This window comes from Cervus canadensis, chromosome 25 (assembly GCF_019320065.1).
Source record: "Cervus canadensis isolate Bull #8, Minnesota chromosome 25, ASM1932006v1, whole genome shotgun sequence".
Lineage (NCBI taxonomy): Eukaryota > Metazoa > Chordata > Mammalia > Artiodactyla > Cervidae > Cervus > Cervus canadensis.
The window spans coordinates 45,135,970-45,158,295 of NC_057410.1; the positions used below are offsets into that span (position 1 = coordinate 45,135,970).

General features: G+C 38.2%; 1 protein-coding gene across 5 annotated transcripts in view; it reads left to right on the forward strand.

Moving 5' to 3' along the window:
* PPP1R12A (protein phosphatase 1 regulatory subunit 12A) overlaps nucleotides 1–22,326 on the forward strand; it is a 160,998-nt gene that overhangs the window by 65,509 nt on the left and 73,163 nt on the right. The window lies entirely within an intron of this gene.

Consider the following 22,326-nt stretch of genomic DNA (forward strand, 5'->3'; position numbering starts at 1 on the left):
CCTGTCCATCACCAACTCCTGGAACTTGCTCAAACTCATGTCCTTCAAGTTGGTGATGCCATCCAACCATGTCATCCTCTGTCGTCCCCTTTTCCTGCCTTTAATCTTTCCCAGCATCAGGGTCTTTTCCAATGAGTCATTTCTTCGCATCAGATGACCAGAGTATTAAGAGTTTCAGCTTCAGCATCAGTCCTTCTAGTGAATATCCTAAAAGTTGATTTCCTTTAGGATTGACTAGTTTGATCTCCTTGCAGTCCCAAGGGACTCTCAAGAGTCTTCTCCAACACCACGATTCAAAAGCATCAGTTCTTTGGCACTCAGCTTTCTTCACAGTCCAACTCTCACATACATACATGACTACTGGAAAAACCATAGCTTTGACTAGATGGATGTTTGTCAGCAAAGTAATGTCTCTGCTTTCTAATATGCTGTCTAGATTGGTCATAGCTTTTCTTCCAAGGAACAGGCATCTTTTAATTTTAGTTTATTCTTAACTGCCTCTAGCAGTTAGTGAATTAGTGAATTAGTACTTCCCTGCCTCTAGCAGGGAAGTACTTCCTGAGCGAATTTGATTCTTCAAACATTTAACAAGGAAGTATAGATACTCTGACAAAGTAAATTTGTCATTAAGTTATCTTATTTTTTCTTGTTACTATGTATTCAGCACCATAAACATTTTTATTGTCTATCTGCTCACATCAAAGCTTATCAACTAATAAGTATTGAATATGATAGTACTACTCTGAGAGTCCAACTCTCACATCCATACATGACTACTGGAAAAACCATTGCCTTGACTAGACGGACCTTTGTTGGCAAAGTAATGTGTCTGCTTTTTCCAGTGTGGACTATAAAGAAAGCTGAGTGCCGAAGAATTGATGCTTTTGAACTGTGGTGTTGGAGAAGACTCTTGAGAGTCCCTTGGACTGCAAGGAGATCCAGCCAGTCCATCCTAAAGGAAATCAGTCCTGAATGTTCATTGGAAGCACTGATGTTGAAGCTGAAACTCCAATACTTTGGCCACCTGTTGCCAAGAGCTGACTCATTTGAAAAGACCCTGATGCTGGGAAAGATTAAAGGCGAGAGGAGAAGGGGCTGAAAGAGGATGAGATGGTTGGATGGCATCACCGACTCAATGGACATGAGTTTGAGTAAACTCCGGGAGTTGGTGATGGACAGGGAGGCCTGGTGTGCTGCAGTCTATGGGGTCTCAAAGAGTTAGACACGACTGAGTGACTGAACTGACTGACTAACTGACTCTGGGAGTCTCTTAGTAATTCTTCATATTCTTCTTTCTTCGTTCATTTCATGCACGTGTATACCCCACCCCATCCTCCCACCCTCCATTCCCTCAGCCATGTGTTTTGGAGATACATTATAACAATTAAAGGGGAAGGTAGTGTTTGGTGAAATGAAAAGTGCTTTAGGAATTAGAAGAGCTGAGCTATTTGAGTTTTATTACTGACTCTAATACTGACTGCACTACATCTTTTGACAATTTGTTTCCTCTTTCTGGGCTTTGATTTCTTCCTGTGTAAAATGAAGGAGTCTCCCTGCCATTGTAAAACAATAGTGGTTATTCATAATTTTAATCATGATATTCAACTTCTTTACTCCTTTCTATTCTTTTCATGCTCAAGAAAGGGCTTGGATTTCATCTTGATGAAGAAAAATAGCTAATGTGTATTTATCTTCAGCTGTCCTTAAATATTTGGTATGTAGGCTCTGGAGTCAACTAAAGTGAATTATGAAGGCTTCCTCAGCCACACTCTAAGGGTATGACCTTGGGCAAGTTGCTTAGTGTTTATAAACTTCCATCTTCTCTATAGAAAGGGATTAATATTTTCTAGGTTTGTTGTGAGGGTTAACTAATGTAACCCACTGAGCAGAGTTCCTGACACATGGTTCCTGAATACTCCATATGTATTAATTTTACATAATATTAATTATGTATTAATTATCTTGTTTATCTTTTCTGGGAAAATGAAAATTCAACTTCTTTCTTCATATGTTCAATCCTTATGTTTCATTTTTTAATTCATGCTTCTGAGTTTGAACAGACAACAATAATTTTTCTGAATAATTTCCAGTTGTTCAGTTCAGTTCAGTCACTCAGTTGTGTCCGACTCTTTGCGACCCCATGAATCACAGCATGCCAGGCCTCCCTGTCCATCACAAACTCCCGGAGTTTACTCAAACTCATGCCCATTGAATCGGTGATGCCATCCAGCCATCTCATCCTCTGTCATCCCCTGCTCCTCCTGCCCCCAATCCCTCCCAGCATCAGGGTCTTTTCCAATGAGTCAACTCTTCCATGAGGTGGCCAAAGTATTGGAGTTTCAACTTCAGCATCAGTCCTTCCAATGAACACCCAGGACTGATCCCCTTCAGGATGGACTGGCTGGATCTCCTTGCAGTGCAAGGGACTCTCAGGAGTCTTCTCCAACACCATAGTTCAGAAACATCAATTTTTCGGTGCTCAGCTTTCTTCACAGTCCAACTCTCACATCCATACATGACCATTGGAAAAACCATAGCCTTGACTAGAGGGCCCTTTGTTGGCAAAGTAATGTCTCTGCTTTTTAATGTGCTATCTAGTTTGGTCATAACTTTCCTTCCAAGGAGTAAGCGTCTTTTAATCACATGGCTGCAATCACCATCTGCAGTGGTTTTGGAGCCCAAAAAAATAGTCTGACACTGTTTCCACTGTCTCCCCATCTATTTCCCATGAGGTGATGGGACCAGATGCCATGATCTTCATTTTCTGAATGTTAGGCTTTAAGCCAACTTTTTCACTCTCCTCTTTCACTTTCATCAAGAGGATTTTTAGTTCCTCTTCACTTTTCTGCCATAAGGGTGGTGTCATCTGCACATCTGAGGTTATTGATATTTCTCCCAGCAATCTTGATTCCAGCTTGTGCTTTTTCCAGCCCAGCTTTTCTCATGATGTACTCTGCATGTAAGTTAAATAAACAGGGTGACAATATACAGCCTTGATGTACTCCTTTTCCTATTTGGAACCAGTCTGTTGTTCCATGTCCAGTTCTAACTGTTGCTTCCTGACCTGCATACAGGTTTCTTAAGAGGCAGGTCAGGTGGTCTGGTATTCCCATCTCTTTCAGAATTTTCCATAGTTCATTGTGATCCACACAGTCAAAGGCTTTGGCGTAGTCAATAAAGCAGAAGTAGATGTTTTTCTTGAACTCTCTTGCTTTTTCAAAGATCCGGCGTATATTGGCAATTTGATCTCTGATTCCTCTGCCTTTTCTAAAACCAACTTGAACATCTGGAAGTTCTCGATTCATGTATTGCTGAAGCCTAGCTTGGAGAATTTTGAGCATTACTTAACTAGAGTGTGAGATGAGTGCAATTGTGTGGTAGTTTGAGCATTCTTTGGGGTTGCCTTTCTTAGGGATTGGGATGAAAACTGTCCTTTTCCAGTCCTGTGGCCACTGCCGAGTTTTCCAAATTTCCTGGCATATTGAGTGCAGCACTTTCACAGCATCATCTTTCAGGATTTGAAATAGCTCAACTGGAATTCCATCACCTCCACTAGCTTTGTTCGTAGTGATGCTTTCTAAGGCCCACTTGACTTCACATTCCAGGATACCCGGCTCTAGGTGAGTGATCACACCATCGTGATTATCTGGGTTGTGGAGATCTTTTTCGTACAGTTCTTATGTGTATTCTTGCCACCTCTTCTCAATATCTTCTGCTTCTGTTAGGTCCATACCATTTCTGTCCTTTATCAAACCCATCTTTGCATGAAATGTTCCCTTGGTATCTCTGATTTTCTTGAAGAGATCTCTAGTCTTTCCCATTCTGTTGTTTTCCTCTATTTCTTTGCATTGATCGCTGACGACGGCTTTCTTATCTCTCCTGGCTATTCTTTGGAACTCTGCATTCAAGTGGGAATATCTTTCCTTTTCTCCTTTGCTTTTCGCTTCCTCTTGTAGACTTGACTGATATCCCATTGTGTCAGTTGGGATGATTTTAGATCCAGGTAATCCTCGGACACGACTGAGTGACTGAACAATAATAAATTGTATCAAACTTAAACTGACCTAAAGAGAAAGGGCAGTAGTTGTACATGATTATACATTAGAGATAGTAGAACAAAGAATGTGAGGTCACAGTTTAGTTTCTAGACAATTAAGAATTTCACATCTGGTCTCTAGCCTGGCAGGAACCTAGTGAGTAGATGAGTGATAGCTCTTCATATTCTGACTCTCTAGTTATCTCACCTTTTCACCCGAGTATTACTTTCAACTTCTCCCTCTTTGAGTGAGGTGGAAATCTTAGGGGAAATGAAAACAGATAGTTTAATAATGCCTCTTCTCTAGAGTGGATTAGAGGAAGAATTAATGAAGTGAATTTGGGGAATATAACGTTAATGGCCAGCTTATGCCTTGTTTTACTATACCTCATGGGTCATGATTTGAAATGTATGCATTAGCATCATTCTTTCTTGAGGGGTACCGAACTGGCCGTGTATTCTTGCCACCTCTTCTTAGTATCTTCTGCTTCTGTTAGGTCCATACCATTTCTGTCTTTCATTGAGCCCATCTTTGCATGAAATGTTCCCTTGATATCTCTAATTTTCTTGAAGAGATCTCTAGTCTTTCTCATTCTGTTGTTTGCCTCTATTTCTTTGCACTGATCACTAAGGAAGGCTTTCTTATCTATTCCTGGAATGTGAAGTCAAGTGTGCCTTAGGAAGCATCACTATGAACAAACCTAGTGGAGGTGATCGAGTTCTAGTTGAGCTATTCCAAATCCTAAAAGATGATGCTGTGAAAGTCTTGCACTCATTATGCCAGCAAATTTGGAAACTCTACAGTGGCCACAGGACTGGCAAAGGTCAGTTTTCATTCCAATCCCAAAGAAAGGCAATGCAAAAGAATGCTCAAACTACCGCACAATTCCACTCATCTCACACGCTAGTAAAGTAATGCTCAAAATTCTCCAAACCAAGCTTTAGCAATAGGTGAACTGTGAACTTCCACATGTTCAAGCTGGTTTTAGAAAAGGCAGAGGAACCAGAGGTCAAATTGCCAACACTGACTGGATCATCAAAAAAGCAAGAGAGTTCCAGAAAAACATCTGTTTCTGCTTCATTGACTATTCCAAAGCCTTTGACTGTGTGGATCACAACAAACTGGAAAGTTCTGAAAGAGATGGGAATACCAGACCACCTGACCTGCCTCTTGAGAAACCTGTATGCAGGTCAGGAATCAACAATTAGAACTGGACATGGAACAACAGACTGGTTCCAAGTAGGAAAAAGAGTACGTCAAGTCTGTATATTGTCACCCTGCTTATTTAACTTATATGCAGAGTACATCATGAGAAACGCTGGGCTGGAAGAAGCACAAGCTGGAGTCAAGATCGCCGGGAGAAATATCAATAAGCTCAGATGACAGATGCAGATGACACCGCCTTTATGGCATAAAGTAAAGAAGGACTAAAAAGCCTCTTGGTGAAAGTAAAAGAGGACAGTGAAAACGTTGGCTTAAAACTCAACTTTCAGAAAACTAAGATCATGGCATTTGGTCCTATCACTTCATGGGAAATAGATGGGGAAACAGTGACAGACTTTTATTTTTGGGGGGTGGGGCTTCAAAATCACTGCAGGTGGTTACTGCAGACATGAAATTAAAACGTGCTTACTCCTTGGAAGAAAAGCTGTAACCAACCTTGACAGTATATTAAAAAGCAGAGACATTACTTTGCCAACAAAGGTCTGTCTAGTCAAAGCTGTGGTTTTTCCAGTAGTCATGTATGGATGTGAGAATTGGACTATAAAGAGGGCTGAGCACTGAAGAATTGATGCTTTTGAACTGTGGTGTTTGAACTGTTGGTGTTCAGAGTCCTTTGAACTGCATGGAGAGCCAGTCAGTCCATCCTAAAGGAAATCAGTCCTGAATATTCATAGGAAGGACTGATGCTGAAGCTGAACTCCAATACCTTGGCCACCTGATGAGAACTGATTCATTTGAAAAGACGCTGATGCTGGGAAAGATTGATGGTTGGAAGAGAATGGGACGACAAAGGATGAGGTGGTTGGATGGCATCACTGACTCAATGGACATGAGTTTAAGTAAACTCTGGGAGCTGGTGATGGACAGGGAGGCCTGGCATGCTGCAGTCCATGGTGTCGCAAGAGTCAGACACGACTGAACGGAACTGAACTGAATTGGCAGTGTTATGCTCTGAATCATGTCCCCACAAGATTCATGTGTTGACGGCCTAACCTCAGAATATAGGAATGTTACTGTATATATGGAGTCTTTTAAGAGATGATGAGGCCCTTATCATCTCTTAACCTGAGGCCCTTAGGGTGGGCCTTAATCCAATCTTACTGTATCTTTTTGAATTAAATTTGGACACAAAAAATGACATCAAGGACTTGCACACAGAAAAGATAGCAAAGAAGACACCACTGCTAGAAGGTGGCCATCTGTAAGCTAAACTTAGGAGAGATACTTCAGTAGAAGCCAAACCTGCCAACACCTTGATCTTGACCTTCTCACCTCTAGAACTATGAGAAAATGAATTTCTATTGTTTGATCCAGTTTGTCTATGGTATTTTGTTATGGTAATGCTAGCAGTCTAATTGTAGAAGGCAATGGCACCCCACTCCAGTTCTCTTGCCTGGATAATCCCATGGACAGAGGAGCCTGGTGGACTGCAGTCCATGGGGTCGCTGGGAGTCAGACCCAACTGAGTGACTTCACTTTCACGCATTGGAGAAGGAAATGGCAACCCACTCTAGTGTTCTTACCTTGGAGAATCCCAGGGACGGGGGAGCCTGGTGGACTGCCATCTGTGGGGTCACACAGAGTAGGACACGACTGAAGCGACTTAGCAGCAGCAGTCTCCTATAGGCAGTATAAAATTCTCACTGTTGCATCAAGGTGTTCTTCCCTAAAATTTATAGTTCGATGTCATTAGACTGTAGAGTAAAAACAAAATTATATATGACTTTTGTACATACTTGAACGATTATGGAGTCCAAGAAAATGTATTCAATTTAGTGTTCCAGTCTAAGATGATCAGTTAATTATAACTAGCCAATAACTATAACTGGATTATACATTTAAGTTATTGTGTACAAAGCATTGAAAATCAAATCCTGTGACTTGGCTTTCAATAACCACGAAATAGTAATGAATAAAAGAAAGAATAGATGAAAGAATAATCATATGAAAGCGTAGTTCTTTTTTATAGCTGAAACATTTTTGTAAAGGAAACTTGGCTTCATGTCTACTATTTGGTTACCCCTAGTACAAGTTTTATATGAAGTCAGGATATATTCTTTATTCTTTCCCTTTATGCTACTGGTTTTTAAAATAGTCAGTTGGTTTACTTACCTTCAGAAAGAAGTAGTTGATTTTGTGTGTGTGTGTGTGTGTGTGTGTGTGTGTGATTTAAGTAACTTGAGGAGTGCATGCATTTAAGCATACTTGATGTATTTCAATGTATTGCAGTTATTATCCTTATTGATTAGCAAATTGTTCCATCTTTGCTCAACAAGAGTCTCTTCATGTTGGCTTCTAAGACCTTGAGATATGACCCAGTAAAGTGATTTTTAAAAGCTTCATTGCTCTTTAGTAGTATAAAAATGTTCCAGACACATGTTTTATATTTCTGGAATTGCCATTTCTCTGAAGAAACCTGTCCCTTTTATACTGGATTGGTCATTCTTTCAAATTCAGCACCCACAGGGTATCTTTCCTTAAACTCTTCTCTTTTATCTGTATTTTCTTTCTCCCTTCATTGCCAGGAACTATAGAATTAAAATAATACATAAATACTAATTTGCTTCATTGTATATTACACATACATTAGACTGCTTGTAACTGTACCGCCAATAATAATAAGTACTGAAAGCAGCTTGAAGTTTGGGATTTGTTTTTGGTTTTGTTTTCTGACAGGAGTGAGGAGGGTGACATATCTTTTTGTCCCTATGGTATCCCAGTTGGAGTATACCATGGAATCACTGTGTGTGCTGCAGTCCCTTGGAACAGTACCTTTCTGTGTGGCTCTGATACTAACTGTGTATACCATTATGTTAATTGTTTCTTTCTTAGAGTTTGTTTTTTAATTTTGTTTGACAATTTACATAAAACACCAGGTTCTAATGGCAGTTACCACCCTATTTCCTATAGGTAACATTTTTAAATTTTATACTTTATCCCAGTTTCTGTTTTTTTTTCCCCCCAGTTTGTGTTTTAATGTGAGCATTATTCCACCTTTGTAGATAAATGAAAAATTATTATACACTATTTCTCCACTTTGCTCTTTTCACTTAACAGTCTCTCCTGGAGACTGCTATGTAGTGGGATATAGAGATATTTCTCATTGCTCTCTTTAGATTTAGTATTCATACTCCATTGTACAGTGTCATTGTGGTTAATTCAGCTTGTCCTTCTTGATTGACCAATGAATGTTATTTATTTGAATGACTATAACCTTTTCCTTGGCATTGTCTTTGTTTTTCTTCTTGCAAATTAGAATTTTTGTTTATGTGAAAAATATTTCATAGTTGAATAATAAAACTTAAATGATTTGTTTTATTAACATCTTGGTTATTGATATGATTATAATCTTTTAAATTTCATCACTGCATTTTTTAGGCTTCCACCACAGATACTTAAGGAATGCTTTTATCTCAAGCAGCTCTAGTGTTTGCATTAAAATTTTTCAATAATAGAGAAAATTAGCCCTGTGTTAGGCTAGTATTCTGTTGTTTCATAGCATATAGAATGAAATGTTGATTAATTAGTGCATTTAATATATTTTCCTTCATGTTTGGAGTAGTTTTGAAGACACTGCTGTTGAAGATTTCATATCATCATAAAATACTGATGATGACATTCAGTGACATTTTCATGGTCTTATTTACAGCATGGAAAAAGTTTCATTAGTTTTGTCATTTGATCATTAAAGAATCAACTATTTAAGGATATAACTTTTTATAGTGGCTTATTTATATCATGTCTTTTCTTCTTCATTATAACCTTTATCATAAATATCCAACAGAATCCTCAAGACTTCTCTTGGCTTATCTTTCAAGATATATTCAGTATCTAACTATTTCATCACCTCTTTCCTTTCTCCCTGATCCTGGACACTGTTGTTCTTCACTGGAATTATTGCAGTTGGAATCATTCTAGCCATCACCATCTTCTTCCCCCCATCTATTTTCTGCACAGCAGCTAGAATGATCCTTGTAAGATATTGTAAATGAAATAGCATCACATTTTATTCAAAGCACTTCACCCTCCAGTGGGTTTATAATGCTTTCAAAAAACAGGGTTCTGGTGGCCTGTGAGGCTATGGGTGGCCCCTGGTTACATCCATGATGTCATTTTCTCCACTCTTCAGGCTCTCTTGTAGCCAGACTCGTCTTCTTGCTGAGCCTTTAAACAAACTAGGCATCTTGCTTCATAGTCTGCACCTGCTGATTCCTCTGTCTGGAATTCAATAATGTTATTTTTGGTGAAAGAATCAGAAATTCTTACCAATTTAAGACCTATATGAACTACATCACCACACCTATGAAAAACATTATAATATTCCTGAGTTCAAGGTCAGGAATGGGACAAATCTTTTTAACTGCTAAGTAATTGCTATTAACTTTAGACAAATTACCAACTTCTCTGAACCTGTTTCCTCATCTAAAAAGTGGAAATGTTAGCACTTATCCCTACTTTATAACATTATTGTGAAGATTAGATGAGATCATATTTATAAAGCACTTGGCACAATGAATAGCACGTATTTAATATCAGTACAGTTAGCTGAATTAATTATTACTTGTGTTACTATTTTTGGTTACTACTTTTAGTGAAAAATAGCTAAACTCTTGGTTCTCCTGGATTTTTTTTTCCTCCTGGATTATTTAATAAAACTATAATCTGATTATTTGCTCTTAGGGCAGACCTAGCTCAGTAAGAGAAATAGGGGAGAGGGAAGTAGTCATTTGTCATATTTACTTTGATATATGGTTATTTGAACTCCAAGAAGAGTTGGCAAATCCTTGCATTTCAGTTTATACATTTCTTATAAGAATGATACATTGCTAGTGTAAACAGACCATGTATTTTGATTAAAAGTCTCAGAAGGTGAAATTGAATCTAAGATCCTTTGAAAACACTTAAATTTTATTTGTAGGATATTTATATCTTGCTATAATAATAATGAGTATATTTGTCCCAAACTAATATTTTCATATATGCTTCCCTGGTGGCTTAGCAGTAAAGAATAATGCTTGAGACACAGGGTTCAGTCCTTGGATCAGGAAGATCCCCTGGAGAACGAAATGGCAACCCATTCCAATATTCTTTCCTGGGATATCTCATGGACAGAGGAGCCTGGCAGGCTACAGTCCAAGGGGTCGCAAAAGAGTCAGATAGGACTTAGTGACTAAACACCAACAACAGTATTCTGATATCTATTCTTAAGTTGTTTTTTTTTTAAACAACTCTATGAACATGTTCAGTTATTTCCATTTCACAATCAGAACTGGACCCTCATTCTCAAGACTCAAATTCTGATGTTGTTTCTGTTACATTATTACTGTCTCCTATAGTAGTTCAGGCATGTTGAAAGGTAAAAAGGAGTGCAACTGCTCCTCATCTTCAAGCTTACAGATACAGATGAAGTCAGTACGAATACTCGAATACTCGATAGAAGAAATGGACCAAGAGATGTTGAAGGAACATTGAGGAAGAAGTGATCAACTCTGTTTAGACCATTCAGAGAAAGATTCCAGGGGAGGTGACATTATTAGATTAAACAATGGGCAGGTTTTTTTAAAATTGGAGTATAATTGCTTTACAGTGTTGAATTCGTTTCTGCTATACAACAACAATGAATCAGCTATGTGTATATAATCAGATTATGTCTGTGTATACACCCCCTCCCTGGGAGCCTTTCTCCTGCCCCACAACCCCGCCGCACCCCTCTAGGTCCTCACAGGGCTCTGAGCTGAGCTCCCTGTGCACACAGCAGCTTCCCCCTGTCCAGAGTAGCAGAGTTTTTGCCTCTGGAACTTGAGAGTTATTTGAGAGAAGTCATATTCATAAATGGGAAATAATACATGTTTAAAGCTCTTTTAACTAACATCCACTCTATTACTAACATTTGACTTTTCTTTGTTATAACATATTTAATGACTGTCATAAAGTTATTAATATTGACCATTGTAACATAGACTGCCTCTACTAACCTCCCTTACTTCTGTTGCCACTAGTTGAATTGCAAGCCTACTAAAAGCTAGTTGTGTGTGTTCTGGCCTGTTAATGTCTATTTCCCTTGTTAGTGATAATATAATATAATTAGAGCACTCAAAACTGATGTAATGTGTACAAAAAAGAAAATTATTGCTAATGATTAACTTAACTATTTTGAAAAACCTCAATAAAGGGAAAGTCCTGAAAATATAATTGCTTTTTAATTGGATGTGGGTGCAAGAACTGAAAAATTGAAGGAAAAAAATATCTAGGATTATATACTCAGATTGCACTTGTGTTGACTGCAAATGTTGGTTTCACTTTAAGACATTTTGGTGTCTTAGTACATTAGGAGTATCATTTATGCAAGAAAGGAATTGTGGATTTAGGTCATTGGAGACATTCTCCAGTATCATCTATGTTGAAATAAATGTCTTGCATGTATTTATTTTCACATATGTGATATGTTTTACTATGCCCTATTTTAATCATTTCTGGTTAACCAAATCAGTGCTTGTCATGATTGCATTGGATAACAGGCTTCTTTGGAGCCGTAGTATTTTCAGGAGAGGAACATTAGTGTTATATGGTGAGAGTAGCTAATAAGACAGGAAGACGGAACTGGGGCTGTAGCATGGAGGAATTTGTGTGCCTTTCTAACTTTGACCTTTAATGGTGAGACATTTTTGGGAGCATGGTGGTCCTTTCCCTGTACTTTCAGAAAACAATTCTTGACAGATTAGAGAGTGGCCAAGAGAGCCAGGGCAGTGGCAGTGAGCTTGGAAGTTGGGCAGATCTGAAAGAAATTTGGAAGATAAAATTAATAAGGTTTGGTGTGATTGACTGGATCTAGGTAGTAAGATGGGAAGAAAAATCAACAGTAGTGATAATGCTGATAATACCTAACATTTGCACTTTGAGTCACTGCTCAGAGTCTTTTTAACTGTATATAATTTTGGTCATCCTTACAGTTACGTAGAAATATATTGCTACCACTACCCTACAGGCCAGATGCACAATTCTAAAACCCCAAAACTCTGAAAAATGATAAGTTGCAAGATTGGTGTAGACTCGCTTGGCAGCAAACCATGACTAGACCTGATACGAGGCTATTTATAGTCTTTGTTTCTCCCCACTGAATCGTTAATTTATCTTTGCAAAAATATCAGTATGTTTGGTTATGGAGGACTGACTCAGACTCAGTGGAGTGAGTTTGGAAAACTCAGTAGTTTTCCAAAATATGACAAGTTTTGAAATTCGTGCTTAGGTGAGTGATTGGTCCATATTGTAATTCTTATTTTCTGGGTGAGGAAACAATCAGAGAGAGAAATCACACACAGTAATTGGCAGAGCTAGGATTTAAACCTAGACTGTCTTGTCGAGTCTCCACTACACTGTTCTGCCTCCCCTTCTAGCCTTTGTAATTGGGAAAAGGACACCATTAAACTAAAATAAGTAATTGAAGAGGAAGATTGAGAGAAGCAGAGAAAAACATATAGTAGAATGTGGATTTAAATAGGCCTAGTTTGAGATGCCAATTGAAAAGATGCAATAAGAAGCCAGGACTTTTTGGGGTATGTTTATAATGCATATACTGAATTTCATCAAATCTGATTTCATCATTGTAATAGGGTATCATTTTAGGTACCGACTTAAGAGGTTAAAAAAAAAAACTATAACACAGTGTGTATGGTTTCTTGTTTTTAAGCACCTTGAGATGTTTTTTTTCCCCACACAGTATCATTCTTTATGCAGTTGCAGTGTCATGGATGCAGCATTGCTAAAGAATATTTTCTTGTTGCCTTTGGGATTTTCTTCTAAGCCACTGATAATAACAGCATCCTGCTGGTTTTGTTGATGGTGCTTTCTTGACCGTACTACAAAGTATCAATAAAAAATTTCAAACACCATCCAGGAAGGTATTTTTTAAGTTAACAGTTAAGCTCAATAAATAAGGTATTAAAGGTGTGAAGTGAAGTGAAGTCGCTCAGTCATGTCCGACTCTTTGCGACCCCGTGGACTGTAACCTACCAGGCTCCTTGGTCCATGGGATTTTCCAGGCAAGAGCACTGGAGTGGGTTGTCATTTCCTACTCCAATTAAAGGTATAGGTGCACATAAATCAGTTGAAGTGAAAACAGTAGGAATAGCTATGACTGGGTTACATAAAGACAGATAAAGACAACCATGTTGTGTTCATTATCCATTGTATGTATGATTGTAAGGTCAATTGATTGTAGATTTTTGCAGTATTAAAATCTAGAGGAATTTGCACCTTAGAATTATTACACAATAAGTAGGATTTTTGCCTCTGGGAATTGGGAGATGCAATCATAAAGTAGGACAGCAGTGCATGTAATTGATTTTAATAAAGAAGTATGCATCTTTAGTAGGAGTTAGCACACAGTCAAAGAAGTATCATCACTGCTATGGGGAGTAATTAAAAGAAATAAATACTGAAGTCAGAACCTTCAGAATTTCCTTTATTTAAAGGTACTCTGCAAAGAGAAAAGAGGAATGTAAATACTTCCACACATTTTGAATTTGTTTTTATGTTTTGACAATCCAGGTGCCTAGACAGTTGGAAAACAGAGCCCATTTTCACAATAAATTCATTTCTGTCACATGTATTAGCCTGGTCTTTGCTATTGTATCTAGAGCATAACTGTGAAACCATGATGTCAGAAATTCAGCCAGGTATTTGGCAAGGTATCAGGACCACATTAATCCATGTTATTGGACTAATAACATGATTTACTATAAAAATGATGCTTCTACCTGTGGGATTTTGACAAATTGAATTTTTTTTAAGATTGAAATTGGTAATGTTACAAACATTGTAATTTCCTGACAATTAAAAATGAGAATTTGTTTATGGGAAAATAGAATATATATGCTTTTCCCTATTCTTCCTGCTAAGTACAACTAAAAACCCTGCACATTATCTATAAGATAACAAAGCCTATGAAAAGTGGAAAGAACAGAACAGCTTGGGATCTCAGGACTCAAGCAGAGACACAGGAGTGAGTGAGTGGCTTTTCTCTTTGCCTCAGCGTGCCGCAGAGGACGCCGACAACCCAGGAGCAATGGTGGCCGCACGCTGCCCTCAGGAAAGCCCCAACAGAGCCTCACCCTTTTAGCCCAGTACCGGGACAGAGACACCCTGAAACCTTTAAAAGACAAAAACAAAAAAACAGAAAGCTACTCTTTACTCCACCAAATCCTGCAGAAGAAAACCCAGTTCCCACCCACACCCTCACTAGCATAGGCCAAGTAGGGAACATAGACTTCCAACATTACGAGGCTATCACGAGCTGCCCTCACACCCCCTATTGTCATGGTGTCAGATTAGGCAAGATACAGAGCCAGCTGAGATTTTCATCCTCGTCAGATGGTTAACTAGCCCTCCCCTAATTTGCACTGGAGACCATGTGGGAAGCCTGGACTTACACCCCAACCTGGTAGTAAAAAGGAGCCCCTCCACCTCCCCACTTAGGTGAAGTCAGAAGAGGCGTAGTAGAGAGGTTATACTTCCACCATTGCCCATCAGTAAAGATGCCTAACTCTCCCCTTGTGGTGTCAGTGGAAGCCACATAGGGCATCATGGTGAGACACCCGTACCTTCTCAGCCAGGAAGGTATCAGTGAAGGCTTGGTGGGGAACCAGAGGTAACAGGGAGCTGCTCCATCTCTAGCATCAGTGGAGGCTGAGTGGGGAACCCAAACTTCTACCCCTACCTTGTAATAATGAGATAGCCCCTTCCCATCTTTTCTGCTAGAGCAGGGCGAAAAACATCATCAGCAAACATAGAAGATTTAAGCATGATTTGGAGTCTCATGGACGGAGGAGCCTGGTAGGCTACAGTCCATGAGGTCGCTAAGAGTCGAACACGACTGAGCGACTTCACTTTCACTTTTCACTTTGATGCATTGGAGAAGGAAATGGCAACCCACTCCAGTGTTCTTGCCTGGAGAATCCAGGGATAGGGGAGCCTGTTGGGCTGCCTATGGCGTCGCACAGAATTGGACGCGACTGAAGTGACTTAGCAGCAGCAGTGTTCAAAGTGTCCAGATTTTAAATGAAAATCAGTTGTCATACTAAGGAAAATCTCAAATTGAATGAAAAAGACAGTGGAGACCAGCCTTGAGGTTACAGAGATACTAATCTTAAAATTATTTGACAAAGATAAGAGCATCTATCACAAAAATGCTTCAACAAGCAATTACAAGTGTGCTTGAAACAAGTGGAAAAAAAAGTTGCAGCCAAAAAAAGTCTGCAAAGAAATGTAAGATGTGAAGAATCAAATGGAAATTTTGGAACTGAAAAAAATCTAGTAACCGAAATAAATAACAGATAGGCTTAACAGCAGAATGGAGGGGATAGAAGAAAGAATTGGTGAACTGAAAAACAGAACAATAGAAATGACCAAATCTGGGCAACAGAGAGAAACTAGACTAAAATTAATGACCAGCCTCAGGGGCCAGTGGGCCTGTACCAGAGAGCTCACATTTATGCCTCTGGAGTCCCGGAAGAAGAGGAAGGGCATGGCTGGAGAAGTGTTTAAAGAAATAATAAATTAAAGAAATAATAAATAATAGCTAAAAACTTACTTAAACTTGGCAAAACTATAAACCTACAGATTCAGGAAGTTTAACAAATTTGAAACAGAATAAACCTTTCAGTTCTGAAAGCTAAAGACAAAGTAAAAATTTGAAGCAATGAGAAAGAAATTACTGTAAGATTGGGGTGGGGGGATTGAACTAAAACAGACGTCTGTTCAGAAACATGGAGACCAGAAAGAGGTGGCACAACATTTGTCAAGTGCTGAAGGAAAGAACTTAATTTAAAAAAAAATTTCAAAAGTCCCAGGTCATAACTTTTGTTTGGATTCTTATCGTTACAGTTATCTTCAGCTATTTTTTATTATGATAAAGAACTTTAAATATGAGATGTAGCAGAGTACATTCCCACTGAAGATGCATAAGGTTATTTATACTTATTTTATGATGTTGCTCAGAGACTTCAAAAGTAAATACCATTTATTTTTGAAGTTAATGTTCTACTTACCATCTTTGAAAAGTTCAGGTAGCTTAATTTTCATAATTTCTGTCTCATTGGACGGTTTTGAGTAATTCATTTGAATTTTCAAGAAACAATTATTTAAGTGGTTGTCTGACTTTTGTGTTTTTTAATTGTGATAGAAATATAATATTCAATTTTAATAATGTTAAGTATATTCATATTTTTTTTTACTACAAATCTCGGTAGACTTTTTCATCTTGCAGTACTAAAACTCTACCTGGTAAACACTAATTTCCCCTCCTCACTCCCCTAGTTCCTTGATAACTACCTTCCTCTCTGCTATTTTTATGATTTTGACAACTTTAGACATTTCATATGAATTGAATCATATAGCATTTGGCTTTTTGTGACTAGTTTATTTTGCTTACCATAATGACCTTGAATTCATCTATGTAACAACTTTTTTCTTAAGGCTACACTGACATTTCGATTTTTAAAAAATTTATGGATTTGAATACATGAAATGGTTTGTATTGGTTAAAACAACCTCTTGATACTAGTTTTTCTCCAGTAAATGACAGTGTACTTTATTCAGTTCTTGCTGATGAAATTTCTGTCTCTAATCACTGTGTTTTCATTAGCTTCTAATTTAAAGACAGAATTTTAAAATGAACTATTTCCCTTTCTCAAGCAGTCTCTTCTGTAGTTTGGCTTTTGACAAAACTCAGAATCCTAGATAATTAATAGAATCCATCAAATTCGTCATTCAAATTCAGTTGACACTGAATCGTTCTAGTCTAACCAAGATAGAATCCTACCCATCTAATATACCACATCCAAGTTGCATACAAGTAACTTGGTTAACAGTTTTATACCTTTTATTAGATTTTTAGATTAACACATATGCAGTTAATTTTGTATAAATACTTTGGATCATGTCTTGATTTTGAGGTTTATTAATTATTCAAAATTATTTATTGACTTAAAACTGTTAGATTATCATAAATCTCAGTAAACCTAGCAGTGAATCCACCGTTTTTCACTCCAATAATATATAATTATTTTAATCATTCAGTAGGTGGCATTTCGTGGGCTTCCCTGGTGGCTCAGGCAGTAAAGAATCCGCCAGTAATGTGGGAAATGTGGGTTTGATCCCTGGGTTGGGAAGATCCCCTGGAGGAGGGCATGGCAATCCACTCTAGTATTCTTGCCTGGAGAATCCCCATGGACAGAGGAGCCTGGCAGGCTACAGTCCATGGGGTTGCAGAGTCAAACATGACTGAGCAAGCCTGCCCCCTCCCTCTTTTTTAAACCCTGAAATGTTAATATTCTTACTTCCACTTTGGGACTCCTATGTGAAATCTTTTGTGTTTTTTTATTTTTGCCTCAAGAAATCTTTAAATATAGTGTGTTTTTCCTAATCAGGAGTCCCATGAGCTGCTTATAATACCCATCCTTTTTTGTTGTGAAGGAAATCTAGCCATCTGTTTTCAGTATCTCCAAGCATCCCACAAAGTGAATTTCTGATATTCCAGGTCGCTGTTATTTTGTTTCACATTATCTTAAACATTGCTTTCTGAATGTGGTGATTTTTCATGATGTGATAGAAGATAGAATTTTAACTTTGTTTTTAGACATCAACTCATTTAAACTTAACACAACCCTGTAAGTTATCTATAAACTAGGTTTCAAATGTTTTAAGTTAATGAATATCACACAGCTGTCAAGAAACTGAAGTGGGAACCACACCCAAAGTCTGCAGAATTTGAATGTTTATGCTTTTTTTTCTCACCAAACCAATCTTTGAATGATTTTTTTTTTCAGATTATTCATGGTAATAAATAGAAATGTCATGAGGTTTATTGATTGATTGATACCTCTTTTAAAATTTACATTCACAAATAGTAGTTTGTGAATTGTATGCATATATATTTATACCTAAACTTTTGGCTCAGGGATTGCTCCAGGCCCTACTTTCTGCTAGCAGTTTTCAGGGCTTTACTCTTGTTAGTTTCTCTTCAGATCCTTCCTGTTTATATAAATTTTAGATTGACTCTTTTTTGGCTTTGACCTGGTATTTCCTTGAGACTCTGCTTCCCTCTGCTGCAAGCACTGCAGCCACTCTGAGATCTTCCTTTTATTCTGTCTTTACATCTTGTGAATGATTTTTAATACCTAGGCAAAATATAGATGGCTCAACTGTAAAGAATCCACCTGCAATGCAGGAGTCACAGGAGACACAGGTTTGATCTCTGGGTCCAGAAGATCCCCTGGAGTAAGAAATGGCAACCCACTCCGGTATTCATGCCTGGAGAATCCCATGGACAGAGGAGCCTGGCAGGCTACAGTCCATAGGGTCACAAAGAGTTGGACACAGCTGAAGCGACTTAGCATGCATACAAGCAAAATATAAGTGGTTTTATTTAAATATCTGATTGTTTGATTGAGATTTTGCCTAGTGGAATGCTTACATATTCTCCTGGAACATAGTAGTTACTATTTCACTAATATGTTTTTTTCCCCTCCAGATTTATTCATTTATAGTACATAAATATTCTTCATTACTTTTCTTTTTTTATTGGAGGATAATTGCTTTACATTGTTATGATTTCTGCCATACAGCAACACGAATCAGTCATAATTTTATATATATATATATATGGACTTCCCTGGTGGCTCAGACGTAAAGCCTCTGTCTGCAATGTGGGATACCCGGGTTTGATCCCTGGGTCAGGAAGATCCCCTGGAGAAGGAAATGGCAACCCACTCCAGTACACTTGCCTGAAAAATTCCGTGGGTTACAGTCCATGGGGTAGCAAAGCGTCGGACACGACTGAGCGACTTCACTTTCACATGTATTTGTATCCCCTCCCTCTTAAGCCTCCCTCCATCTCCCCGCAGCCCACCCCTCTAGATCATCACGAGCACCAGGCTGCGCTCCCTGTGTTACAGAGCAGTTTCCTGCTCGTTATCTGTTTTACACACGATGGTATATATATGTTATTCATTACTTTTATATTACGACTTTAAAGACTGTGCAACAGGAAAAGTTGCTTCAATTCACGTATGACTTCTGTTTGTAGATATACTGCGAACATCATAAAAATGAAACGTTGCTTCATATAAAGAGAAATGCTTATAACATACTATTAAGTCTAAAAATATCAGGCTACAAAATGGCATGGTAGCCATTTTTGTGGTCTGATATACATACACAAATTGAACTTGCTGCAGAAAACTAGGATAACAAATGCCACTTCCTCCCCCCCCCGCCCCCGCCCGAAAAATCCCCACTAACACAAATCTCTCCTAATGCGAGATTTCCCTGGTCGTCCAGTGGTTAAGACTCCGTGTTTCCAGTGCGGAGGGTGTGGGTTCAATCCCTGGTTGGGGAACTGAGATCCCAGGTGCCGTGAGGCACGGATTAAAAAAAAAACAAAGCAAAACCCTCCTAATGTTACCTCTGTTAACTTCATGGTATATATTCTTTCCTTATTCTCTCTTTCTCATTTCTGTCTGTGTGTCTTGTAAAAGTTGTATCTCCACATAGATATTCATAGCTAATTGGGAAAATCCTTCTTACAGGAAAAGGTTGACAGACCTGACTTCATATAACCTTTAAACTTCACTCATATACAGAATACTGTCAGAAAAGATTTTTGTTTAATGTAGTGACAATGTAGTAAAATACTTGCAACACGTCTATTAGAAGTAGGGAATAACTTAGTTTTTTGTGAATCATTAATTAGTATAGCCATCCATCCATTACATACAAATTAAAAACTTCAGTTTATCGTAAATATCTTCCTCACCTTTGCTTGCATCCCGCTGGTATCTAGGATCTCCTAGATATCTCTGGAATTTACCCATTTCCTCCATCAAATTCAAACTTCCAACATAATTTTTCTCGACTGCTGCAGTAGCTCATTAGCTGGTGTGCCTACTTTCTTTCTCCATTCTATTTTGTTTTCCGTAGTGCACAAAGTGATCTTGAAACACATAAATGATCATTTAAGGATCTTACAAAATAAACACTAACTTTGGAGTGTACATGACAGAAACTATGTAGAGATTGATTAATTCTTTTTCAGTTACTCCCAGGAAAATGAAGCAGGCCCTTGTCTAGCCATCGTCCATAGGGTTGCAGAGTCAAACACTGCTGAAGCCACTTGCGCGCACACAAGCACTTGTCTAGCCATGCCCATTTCCCGTCACAGGGGTTTGGTGCCTTTTGTTCTGGCACACACACTCCTTCCGTTAACGGTTGCTGCTGGTACCTATATATTCTTCAGGGAATCCTTTCCTGACCTTACTAAATCAGAATTCTATTAATTCACTTATAGAGGTAAAAGCCTCTGTCATAAGGCATCAAAGTTTTACATTAATTTAGATAAATAATCTAGCTCTCTTTCTCGATTATAAAATGGCTGAGGGGAAGCTCTGCATTTGTTTTGTTTACTCTTACGTTCCTGACATGTGACAGAGTGCTCGATGCGTAGCAGGCATCTGTCTCAGCTCTGACCGCTGTAGGAAAAGTGATGTAAACCGGGAAGCTGACACAGCAGGCGTTTGCTCCTCACAGCTCTGGAGACTAGAGAGTTCAGGACACACAGCTCCGTGTCTTGGGAGGGCTCCTTTCCCGTCTTGAAGGTGGCCGCCGTCTTGCTGTGTAGCAATGCAGAGAAACAGTGAGCTCTGTTATTTCCTTCTTTAAAAACATTAATCCCATCATGGATCCTCCACCCTCATGATCTGATCTATACCTAGATTACCTTCCCCAAATCCTGCCTCCTAATACCATCACATTGGTAGTTTGGGGTTTCAACATGAATTTTGGAGGAATACAAAATCAATCTATAACATCCCATAAGTGTTTGTTGAATTAATGCAGACATTAAAAATAAAAGTGAAAGGTGTAAATGGGAAGTTCACAAAAGGAGAAAATACAAATACTAGTAAACACATCCAACTATTTTCAACCTCCTGTGTAGTCAGGAAATAAAATGATGATAAGGTGCTTTATTCTCATCACATTGAGAAAAGTTTGAGAGATTGATAATGTCAAATCTCCATTTAAGAACACATCCATTAGCAAGATAGTATTAAAAAAATTGATCCAGTCATATCGTGAAATACTTTTCAGCTACTGGAAGGCAAGTGTTGCATTCTAGTGCATTTAAAGTAATCCCATTAATTTTGTTTTACAAAAAGAACCTCAAAAGTAACTATATTTGTTTATATACAAACATATAAATTTATAGCAAAGGTACTGGAAAGATCCTTGCCATGCTGTTGATAGTGTTTATCTCTGAGAGGGAACATGACAATAAAAGAGGTATAGAGTTTTTTCTTTTTTAAAAACTCTGTGGGCTTTTTTTCTTATTCACTGTTTTTATAATGCATATATTGTCATGTAGCCTATAAAAATAAACAAATAAGGGTAGATTGATTTAGGGATATGAGAAAAAAAGGACCATTCTTTACATAAAGAAAAGTAAAATCACGGATGCCAAAAGAACATGGTTTAGTCTGGAACTACAAACAGTTCTATACTGTTGGAGTCTAAAATGTGGAAGGAAGAAGAATGAGGCTGAAAAGAAGATAAAACCAGATCAACGAGGGCCATGTGTGTCTTCTAGCATGGACAACCACTCAGAGAATCTTAAAATTGAGAACTGACTCCAGTCGTGTCAAATAGATGATTCTGGAAGATGTGCAGTTGGTTTAGTGAAAGATTCATAACCATTTTGTATCTGGATCCCTTGATCCCTTTGACAGGTGTGATGAAGCCTGTGAATCTGTTCTTAGTATTGTATTTCAGATGTATAAAATAAAATAGTGCAAAGTATGTGTATTGTTCAGCAACACATTAAAAAGACCTAGTAGTTGGCCTGCTAATTACCTTAATTTCAAGATAGTGATGAGCATTAACAGTATTTTAAGATATCTATACCAGCTGAATTATGTCCATGAATCTCAGGTTAGGAACTTTTGCTTATGGCATCAGACTGGGAGTGTGAAGATCAGTTAGGGAACTAGTCAATGTGGAGATAATGAAAAATCTT